The sequence below is a fragment of the Sinocyclocheilus anshuiensis genome, unplaced genomic scaffold (genome assembly GCF_001515605.1).
Source record: "Sinocyclocheilus anshuiensis isolate Anshui unplaced genomic scaffold, SAMN03320099.WGS_v1.1 scaffold478, whole genome shotgun sequence".
Classification (NCBI taxonomy): Eukaryota; Metazoa; Chordata; class Actinopteri; order Cypriniformes; family Cyprinidae; genus Sinocyclocheilus; species Sinocyclocheilus anshuiensis.
This window is the reverse complement of record NW_015542376.1, coordinates 399,434-411,519: the sequence shown is the minus strand read 5'-3', so window position 1 is coordinate 411,519 and position 12,086 is coordinate 399,434.

Below are 12,086 nucleotides of genomic sequence, written 5' to 3'. Positions count from 1 at the left end.
TTCTTCATCAGAACAGATTTGGAGAAATTTAGCATTACATCACTTGCTCACCAATAAATGAATGGGTGCCGTCAGAATGAGAGTTCAAATAGCTGATAAAAGCATCAGAATAACCCATGAGTAATCCACATGACTCCAGTCCGTCATAAAGACGTTTTTAACTTTTAAACCGTTCCGGTTCTCTATTCATAATATTGCTTTCTCCAGTGAAAATGTAATCTTGTCTGAATCAAGAGAGAAATATGCACAGATCAAGCACTGTTTATAAGCAAAAACAGTTCTAAACCAATATGTCAGTGGATTTTGTTGTGATAGGATGATAGAGGATAAAGTTTTTTCACTGGAGGAAGTGTCATTATGGATTATGGGCTCGTATTTTGGCCAGAAGCGATGGTTGATTAGCTGTTTGAACTCTCATTCTGACGGCACCCATTCACTGCAAAAGATCCATTGGTGAGCAAGTGATGTAATGCTAAAGTTTTCTAAATCCATTCCAATGAAGAAATTCATTTTTGGGTGAACTATTCCTTTAATAGCCATTGACATGAGCATTTGTTGTTATTTTGTTTGGGGTTCTTTTTGGCTTTACTTGCCTTTAATTATTCATTTTTTATTTAAAAAAAAAATTATTTCATTGAATTTTCATGTAGTGAAATGAAGTCACCAATTTATCACATGCAATTGCAATATGGCACCTTTGAGATTGCATATTATACAATGTATATTTCTAGTTTCCTAACAAAAGGGAACTCTTTCTAGCCTATAGTGTGATTATGCATACTTTTTCATGTTATTTAAATTATGCATAATATTACATATTCATTATTTAAAATCTATGACAAAAAATGCTATCCTGCCAAATGACCCCTTTGGAAGTGGATGCTACATGAATATTGTAAACATTGTCCTTGTAAATACTGTTTGAAAAACCTGCCTTGCTACATTCGAAAATATTTTGTTCATCAGTATTTTGTCTTGTGTTCCAGTAAAAACATCCTTAAAACGAGATACATTTACTTGATAAGCAAACGATAAGGAAGACCCTTTCAAGAGAATATTTCTTGAATTAAGTTTTCTTACACTATTAAATATAATAAAGAACAATTTGTCAAAAAAATAAAGTTAATTCAAAATATATTCTTCTAACACAAATCAACATAATGCACAAAGCAATTTTGCTTCTCAAGTAAGTTCTTGTTTTAAGGATGTTATTTATTTATTCAATATATATATATATTTTTATTTTTTTTTTACTGGAAAAGAAGATGGCTATGTCTTGGCTATAGAAGCGCATTTGTAGTTTTGTTGTTGTATTTTGCACTACAGTTAAAGTGCAACTTTTTTGTGTATAGTCTTGTAACTATTCCTACATTGACACATAAAACCAACAAGCAGAAGTTGTCCGTGTTCTTTTTAACAAATGCAGAGGCAAGCAATACAGAGCCTGACATCTACTCAGATCCCTACCTCAGCCATGCACATGTTATCTCTGATCCCACTCGGATGCCCATTGCAACCAGGGTAGAAACAGCACTGAGAATTTCCAATTTCCGCTGTAAACATTTTCTGTTGCTGACTTGTGAGGGTTTTCAGTCATGCACTTTCTTGGTTGCCGATGTGAGGAAATCAGACTCCTCTGACCTGTCTGCAGAATGTCAATGTCGTGTTCGCTCATGCATTTATGATAAAGAACTGCTGTCCAGAACTACTTTACATCACAACTTCCCATCATCTGAGAGCTTCAGCATAAGGAGAATTAAAATGTTTTACTCTTCCAGACTCAGAAAGTTAATGTGCCATTCTTCTACATATGTATTATTATTTAAACATTAACATATAAATCTAAATTCATTATTTATGGTTAAACTTAAACACAAACTTTTGGTTTTGAGAGCCAGTGGCTTGTTTATATCCCAGAGCAGAGCCTGAGAATTACAACTCAAATTTATCCACTTGTTTGGTCATAAAGCTGGTGGTCTAGTTGAGGAATACCTGACCTGATATGGTCAAATTGTTCCCAGAGTTCACAGCTTGAGCATGGCCAATTTTCTGCATGACGGCGAAGTGTGACAGACCTGCGGCCGCTACCTCTCCAGCACAGAGAAACTGCTGTATAATTGCTTCCCTTCTCATCAGGACTGTTCCTACCTCTTCAAACATCATGGCCTCTGTTGGCTCCACTGAGAAAAGGGCACCAAAATAAAGGAAGATGACATTTGTCTTATAAGTTTAGTCATAGTCATATGAATTGAATGAATGCTGGAGCATTAATTGGATGTAGTTGTTTTGTTTTTTGTTTTTTTCCTAACATGGTTGACATCTTTTATGTGTTTGCTTGCATTGTTGTTTCGAATTCATAATATTTTCTAGCATATTTTTCAAAGGAATAGTTCTGTTTTGGACTGTCTTTGCTTGCAAACAGTGCTTGATATGTCCATATTTCTCTCCTGATTCAGACAAGACACCTTTTTTACAGGAAAAAGCAATATATTATGGATAAAGGACTTATATTTTAGCTGGAAGCAAGGGTTTGAAGTTAAAAAAGGTCTTAATGATGAAGTTGTTTCTGACAAACGTGCAGCTTTTCACTTCACAAGACGTTAATTGATGGACTGGAGTCATGTGGATTACTTGTGGATTATTGTGATGCTTTTATCAGCTGTTTGAACTCTCATTCTGACGGCACCCATTCACTGCAGACGATCCATTGGTAAGCAAGAGATTTAATGCTACATTTCTTCAAATCCGTTCACATGAAGAAACAAACTCATCTACATCTTGGATGGCCTGAGTAAATTTTCAGCAAATTTTTGTTTGGGGTGAACTAATCTTTTAAAATAGGTTTATCTGATCTCAAATTTCTTAGAGCTCATAATGTGGTTTATTTGTTACCCTAAATCAATTTTTCTATGGATACATAAAAGGATTTTTTTACTTCTAGACATGACTTGCTCTTTGTCATCTGAGTTACATTCACCTGAGTGGAACACAGGCACTTGGAAAGGGAAAGGGAATTCTTTGGCATTCTAATGATCTGTCCCTTAATAGCAACAGCTAAATGTCCTCATTAAAATGATAAATGCTCACTTTTAGCCAGAGGTTTACAGTTGTGTGGGTGTGATGAGAGGGAGTTAGACAGACTCTAGGGTGCGGTTATGGGGTAAACACAAAATTCCGCCAGTATTCCAGCTGACTTGGGTACTTGGAAATCCGTGTGGAGCTGCGGGTGAAATGAGGGACACATTATTGAAAGCTTGCAAACTGTCTGAAAGCCCTGGGCTAATGAGCTGAACTTTGAAGGATCCTTTTTTAAACAGCAGGGAAGGAGTAGATGTATTGGTAGCCTGGAAGAAAAGTTTACAGTGTATTTAAATTGTTCTCTTTGACAGTCTCTCTGTTAAGGTGTGTGAGAGCTGTACGAGTTTCTTCTGTTGAGAACAAAAGAAGATATTTTGTAGAATGTTGGTAACCAAGTTGATGGTAGCCATTGACTTTCATAATATGGAATTACCAGCATTCTTTAAAATATATTCTTGTTCAAAAGAAGAAAGAAACTCATGCAGGTTTGGAACAAGTGGAGGGTGAGTAAATGACAAGAGAATTTTCATTTATGGGTGAACTATCCCTTTAAATTTCTTTGATTTCAGACCCACTTCACGTCCCTACTACGCAAAACTCAAAATGCATGATTTATTGTGAGTTCAGAAGTATATGCATTAATTTAAAAAGTTTCCATTACAGTAAATTGTCAGGAACGATTAAACAGAAGGAAAAGATGGTCGATTTTGGTGTCCTTCTGGGAGTAAGCGTTAATGGGCAACTAGCACTCGTAACGTCGGACTAAAAGGGTTTCGGATATTGAAATGGGAATCTTCCAGACAGAGGGAGGAGGTGCTTTCAGATTTCAAGGTGAATGGAGGGAAGGACAGAATGAGAGTCGGGGACTGACAGCAAGACAGAGAGAGATGTTTTCACCTGCTATATAAGGAGGTGGAAATTATTCTAAAAATCAGTTCACTCATGCAGAGAAGCACCGACTTCCTCCTCCTGGTGCAGGTACGGCTAGATCAACTGTTTGTCTGAAGAGGGCCTTTGGTGCGTGGGCTGTATGCGTCACATACGGTCCCCGGTGGTCTGACAGCAGCTCCACAGGGACGGCCTGTCGGACTGACGATTATAAGCTAACGATAAACACAGCAGCTCTCAGCTGAGCTGGGGAGCTAAAATGAGCTGACAGGTGCGTGCGTGGTGCGCCCACGCCATTCGCTCTTTGAAAGAGCTCCAGCTAGACCCATAAGACAAAGACAGGTAATGCGGAATGAATCACATCCACAATAAAAGGGAAGTTCAGCATCAGATTAGAGCGGCCCAGGCAATACAAAGAGCGACTTGCTGATAAAAAGAAGCCCTTTGGACTTCATAAGTTCAGCAGTTGATTAAAAGTTTGGGCTGTGAAAGATATTTGAAATATGTTTTGCTCTAAATATTACGAATTTTGCCTTTAAGGTGTGTGGAAAATTGCGTCACACTCACTGAGTGGAGCAGTGACAGAATTTTCTGGAGAAGCTGATGTGTAAATTAATATTGATCAACCTTCCATACCTTGTCAAAATAAAATAATTTTTTTTCTGATGACTGTGTTCTCACACTCCGATGATCATTGCTTAAAATAGATGATGATTAACAACCTATAATAAACTTTCCAAACAATTGGCCATATTGGACACGAATGGAACTAATCAGTGCCATCTAAAGATACCACCTCTGATAATGATGAATTTTAATATACTCAAATAATTCGGCTTTGTTTGCATATTCATTCTTATGTGGCAGATTTTGAAATTTAATGAACAAACTAACTAAGAATTAATTAATTAATTAATTAATTAATTAATAGAAAATAAAAGGGGAAGTAATTAAAAATAAATTCAGGACTAAATTAATTTAAAAATATAGCAAGTAATTATATAGCAAGTTATTCCTTTTTATGTTCCTATTATTGATTGATTGATTTATTGATTGATTGATTGCAGGTTTGGTCGTCCATATCAAGTAGACTTTATTTGGACAAATACAGCATGCATCGAGCGTGACGTGTTAACTGCTTGTCCCTAAGTGAAAATGTGGCGATGTATATCAGACATAAGGCTAACCAAGAGTTAAGTGTAGTGTAATAAGCCATTCAGTAGAAGAGATTTTCAATTTCAATTTATTAATTCTTGCATAGGTACCACATATAAGGCTGATTGATTAAAATAATTGTTATTGTTTTGGTTGTTACATTTTATTTAGAATAGATTTTTGTATACATCCGCTTGAGTAGAGCCTGACTAGCATGATAATATGTTCAAAGCACGTTTTCATGATGTAAAAAATATTATTACATGCCTTTGATAATTCCCACAGATGCCACCTTCACACACATTCCGTTATTTTTTCAGGGGCCATTGACTCATAGCTCCGCAGAGTATTCCCTTGCTAAAGGTGCATATGGAGCTCCAAGTGCACCTGATTGCAAAGTGAGCAAATTTTCACACGGGACTCGTTAATTGTTGCTTTGTGCATAACAAAAGCCTTAATAGTTGCTGTGAGAGCATTCCAACAAGTTGTTTCCTTGTCCCTGTTAATTTCATGCCATGAGGCAAGTTCCAAATTAAGCATCTTGCCTATTTGCTATTTCAATTACTGCTTTTTAAAAGGGAGCAAAGCAAAGGTCACTTAAAATCCAAAAGAGAGAGGCTGAGTAGCCAAAAGCTGTTTGTCTGAGAGACAGCAGCTGGGACAATAAGGTTCATATGTGCAGGCAGCAGCCCTCAAGCTGTAAATAACACTGTGCATGTATAAATACTCACAAAGGCTCTTAACATATGTATATGTGTGAACGTCCAACCCACGCTAATGGAGCCCCACTGAAGAACTTAAAGGTTCTGGCCCTTGCTGCTGTTTCCATATGGTACACACAGGAAAACATAGAGACGGGGAAATGGCTTGTGTGCTACCTCTTAACCCACAAAATGTATCTATCTATCTATATATATATATATATATATATATATGATGAAAGGACTGATCTGCATGGATTAAAGTGAGTTTTAGCAATGCAGACGGATTCCAGTTTCTGAGCTATTGTTTCTGGCCATTTTTGGTTTTCAGGATTGGATTTATAGGGTGGTAGAAAAATCAATTGTCTGATGCATCGCAATTCTCTCTTCAGCGATTCTGAATTGATTTTGAAAACTGACTTGTTTTTATGATGTGAAATTAATGTAAACTCAGTCAATTACGCCAGGACAAAACATGTTCAAATAAACAATTACGGCTTAAGGACAGGACAAAACATGTTCAAATAAATCTTAGCATTAGTACATTAATAATAATCTAACAGCGATAACGCTGAGAAAAATCCCTCACTGCTCTTGCATGGAAAAAAAATTCAGATAGTTAAAGCACTTTTTGTTTATTGATTGTAATGTGTTTCTTTGTTCAGTTTTATTACTTTATATTTGCATGTACGTTTTTAAGCTGTATTTGGTTAGTTAATAATTCTTAAAATTGTGAATTGTTTTGAATTGTTTTTGAATTTGTAATTATTTCAAAATTACTTATCATTATAAAAAGTTAAAATAAAGTTATAAAAATTAACTTCTAAAAGTACTTTAATAAAAAAGCACAAATAAATATGATATTCAAAGCCAGTAAACTCATTAATTAATAAAAAATTGAAGAAAAACAAATACCGTTACGTAATTCCCAGAATCAGACCAGATTTTAGGTGCCTATCTACTGTAGCTAACAAGGAATGTTCTTAGAACATTCTGGCAAGGTTCTCTCAAAGTTATAAACAAACGTTCTTCCAGTAACCTTAATAGAACATTTGTTCAAACTTATTTGATCTGAAATTAAAGTTTGTCTAACATATTTTAAATGTTACTACTAGTTACAGGGGGAAAAAGTAGCGTTCCAATTCCATACAATAGAATGTTCCCTTAACGTTAACACAACATTCTTAGAACATACAATATTTTTTGTTAGATAGGTAAAGATTCCCTTCCATACTGTAACTTGATTAAAAGTCTTAAAGCACCTTGGGAGACATGCCACTCACTTTAATAAGGACAGAAATTGTACATACAAGTCAAAATGAGGCAAACTAATAAAGGTCAAGGGTGTGCGAGAGAAAAGTGGTCACTGGATAACTGTTAAGGTTGGAAAGGTCGTCCATGGCCATTTGGCTGTTTTTGCTGTAAATTGCTTTCTCTACTGAGAATTAGACATGCAGAGTCCCCACATAACCGTCCACTGAGGACACAGTGTTGGAGTACTGCCATTTTTGCAATACTGATCATTTGTATTACAAAGTGATAATGTTTATGTCCCACAATAAGGTGGTGATTTAAAGCCATTAAAGAGAGCTGATTACAGTTTTTCTGAACTAAAGTGAAGACACAGCACAAGCAATCAATTCTTGTCATTATAGCTTTAATGCTATTTGTTACCACAAACTGTTAGATCAATACAAATGAAGAGACTTCCTGGCATATTACAGTATATACAACACATAATGTGAAATTTCTTCCCAGCAAGGATTCACTTCAAGGTGGGCTGAAATGAAAGCTTTGTGTTTTTTGAAAATATAGAGGAGCATTCATAATATTATATGGGAGTAATGCTGATTTTTGTTTGTTTTTTTCCTTTCCAGGTCAACCGCAGTCAGCCTCCGTGTTTTATGGACTGAGCATTTTCCTGAAGCTTCATGTCAGGCAATGGCAAGAAAATGGATGAATAAGGACATCATGCGTAAGAATGACAATGAAATATAACATAATAGTGGTGCAACATATAACAAAGACAATGGCACTAGCAGCTGGGAACAGTGGCAGGTCTCCCCAGACGCTACAGTAAATAATGAGCAATAAATATAACAGGTAATAAAAATAAACAGTTATGAATATAATGCTAAAATGAAATATTTCAGGGCACACTGAGTACAGTTCAAAATGATAAATGCACAAGCTGCTGGTTAAGGCAGGACATAGTGCCTAAAGCTTTGGCACTTATCTAACTACAGTATTTTTTATTTATTTATTTTAAGAATAAACATTTTATTTATTTATTTATTGCATAAACTTAACTAAATTTTACATTTCAACTTCACCTAAATAGCTTAAACTTCAGTTTAAAGCTCACTTAAATTGATCTGCCTATGGAAGTAGTTATACATTTCTTGTTTTAAGGATGTTTAGATATTGATACTATACAAATATACAGATTAAAAATAGTATTTATACTATATTTTTGTGTATACACTGCATAATATATATACAATCTTGTCCTTAAAAGGGGGTTTACACTAGACCCCTACACCTCTCAGATTCATTGTACTATACACCAAGTGATGCAGTATATTGAGATATTGACTTTTAACACTGTATATCAAAAAGTACCCCGTTTATCCTAAACTGCCCAGAGGACAAATATAGTACGGTTGAAAGTAAGAGACAGTGCCAAAGAAATAGATCATTTTATTGAACCCATCCATCTCTCTATAAGGTCAAGGAGTGTGGACTAATTTACGTTAGCAATAAAAGCAGGGACTTTCACGTTCCTTCTCTGACTCCACCAGTTTCCAAGATCTGGCAGAGGAGGCAAATTGCCCTTGTAATTCAATGACATTACCTGAGCTGCTTGAACAAGTGAGTGACCAGCAGACAAATGAGATCCATAATGAGAAGCCTCATCTTCTTCGATCTCACAGATATTTATTTACAGCCCACTTATTTCAAAGTCATCATCTCAAACTCTTTACTATTTTTAGACCTGCCATTTAAGGCTTTTAAAATTTAACACTTTGTATTCTGAACAGTTTTTAGCTCGCTAAGCAGAGTGTGTAGTTCCAACATTGACCAGTAGGGGCTGATCCTAACCAGCCAAACCCAAGCCCCTTGGATACCTGTGGGCCTATGGAAGGGTAATCGACTGACTAATATTAGCTTTGTGGTAAGTGGCTGATAATTTAAAGGAGTAGTTCACAAAAAAAAAGAAAATTTGCTGAAAATTGATTAACTCTCACATTACATCACTTGCTCACCAATGGATCCTCTGCAGTGAATGGGTGCCGTCAGAATGAGTCCAAACAGCTGATAAAAACCTCATAATAATCCACAAGCAATCGACACAACTCCAATGAAGCGAAAAGCTGCATGTTTGTAATAAACAAATCCATCAAGACGTTTTTTAACTTCAAACTGTCCTCTATCCATAATATTGCTTTCTCTATTGAAAAAGTAATCTCATCTGAATCAGGTGAGAAATATGCACATATGCACACCTAACCCAAATCCTAATCCTAAGAACCATTTACAAGCAAAAACAGTTCTAAATGAATATGTTGGTGGATTTTGATGTTAGAGGACAACAGGGAATGGACTAATGTGTTATTATTATAGATGATGGACTCAAAAAATGGCCAGAAGCAACAGTTTAAAGTTTAATGCTTTAATGATGGATTTATTTCTTACAAACATGCAGCTTTTCATTTCACAAGACATTAACTGAGGGACTGGAGTCGTGTGGATCACTTGTGGATTATTGTCATGTTTTTAGCAGCTGTTTGAACTGAACTCTCATTCTGATGGCACCTTTTCACTGCAGAAAGTGATGTAATGCTATTTCTCCAAATCTGTTCCAATCTTCGATCTTGGATGGCATGAGGGTGAGTAGATTTTTAGAAGACTTTCATTTTTGGGTGAACTATTCCTTTAAGGTTAAGTTAAAGTTGAATGATGGCTGTGGTAATTCCCGTTATCCTCTTGATCAAGAACTACATTAAAGATGCAGTTCACTTGTGGATTATTGTCATGTTTTTAGCAGCTGTTTGAACTGAACTCTCATTCTGATGGCACCTTTTCACTGCAGAAAGTGATGTAATGCTATTTCTCCAAATCTGTTCCAATCTTCGATCTTGGATGGCATGAGGGTGAGTAGATTTTTAGAAGACTTTCATTTTTGGGTGAACTATTCCTTTAAGGTTAAGTTAAAGTTGAATGATGGCTGTGGTAATTCCCGTTATCCTCTTGAGCAAGAACTACATTAAAGATGCAGTTGCTTATTAGGTATGAACACACACACACACACACACACACACACACAAATCTGACTCTCTGGGGTCTTGAATAGTATCTGTGACTGTTGAAAGGCCAAATCCATTCACACTCTTCACCGATACCTCCAGGATGCTCTGAGTCACTCTTTCCTAAGCCTATTACATAACGTACTTAGCAGCTTTTTCTCAAAACAGAGATTAATACAGTCAGCCGTTGCGAAGATAAAGCTCCCTAGTCGACTGCGTATATAAACAAATTCACATCATCACCAATGCATTGCACATGCCCCTTATTAGTTCCCTGTCAAACTGACTATAGTGCTATCGTATGTTTTATTCCTCAGGACATTTTTCAGCTTCGGCATGTGCAATAAGGTGCACAGTCTGCACTATAAATTGAAAATCAAACAGATAGCCAAAGCCATTAGCAGTGCTGATGCAGTCAGGGGGATAGGGAGAGTTAATTAGATGTTTCTTCCGGTGCCTACCAAGCTGGAATTCAACTCATTGTTACTCTGTCTATGTCCAAATCGGAGGCACGGCAGAATAATCGTGTTTACCTTGCCACCTATACTCGGTAACTGCATTAATTACGCCCATCAATCACTCACTGTCACTTCGTCCCTCCCTCCCTGACCTGTGTGTGTTCCTAAGCTCTGAGAAAATGACTAGACACCTCATTATCCGATACAGGTGGACTAGGAACGTCTGATTAATGCCTTCCCAGGTGAAAAATAAATATATTTAAATTGTGCTTTTTCAGATTTAAACAAGTAAACGCAAGTTTTTTTTTTTTTCATATATGATGTTGAAATCCTTGTGGGAATTTCAGAAATATATATTATAAAATAAAGGCGTCAAGCTTGAACAAATTTATAAACACCTAGATTATTACAATTAATGTATCATGTGATGAACAACAGCCTAATCAATCAAAGTAGCATAACCTTGTAAGTAAAACTGAACAACATATTAAACAAATTCAATATATTTTTATTGCACTTCAAATAAGCATGTTGGGAATACAAATGTATTATAAACATACTACTTGAATTTCAAGTATATTTTTAATACATTTAATACTACGTCATTTTCACCTGGGTTTCCATGGAAATCGCGTGGTCAAAGCTCAGCTGGGTTGAGATTCTGACAAGGTATATCCAGCTGTCATGTCTTGACATGCATCACCATCGACACCTGTGCCAGTGCCAGCCAGAAACCCATTCGGCTTTGGATGTGTGAATGCTGAATCAGATTTGTGGCAGGATTTCACTGTTCTGCTCTATGGGATCAGTTCTGAAATGCTGTAAAAGATTTTGATTTAAAGGCGTTCCATCATGTTCTCCCGTAATGTGAACCGTACTAATGTGGTCAGAGCTGTACATGTTTATAGAGAGGTAAAACCTGATTGAAGGATGCATCTAAAACCCTTGAGGGACATTCAATTTAGAATATTAACCTCGTTTCTTGATTTACTAGTAGGTTATGTGTTTCTATTTTAACCAAAAAAGTAATAGTTTCTCTGGCTGAATTGAGAGGTTATTTGCAACACAAACTCACAATCAATGCAAATTTGGGATCAGAATGTTACAATTCAGGTTAAGAATTATTTGGGGAGAACTTTTGCATTTTTTATGAAGTTGCATAAGCAATGCTATTTATTAGGAAAATGTTATTTATGTGTTTATTCTGTCTAGGATTCATGACAGTTTGCTTTCAATCATTGTAGACAGGGTTATTGTAGTTATAACTACTGAAATAAAATTATATATATATATATATATATATATATAGATAGACGTATTTTGTTTTAGCTAGTGGCAAGGCAACATTTATTTATTTACTGGATGTACTAAAATAACTCAAACATGGAATGAAAATTGATATAAACTATTTAATATAAATAGACTTTACAAATAATAGAAATAAAATGACAAAATCCAACAAAAATACTAAAAATGTAACTAAAATTAAACTGGCAAAT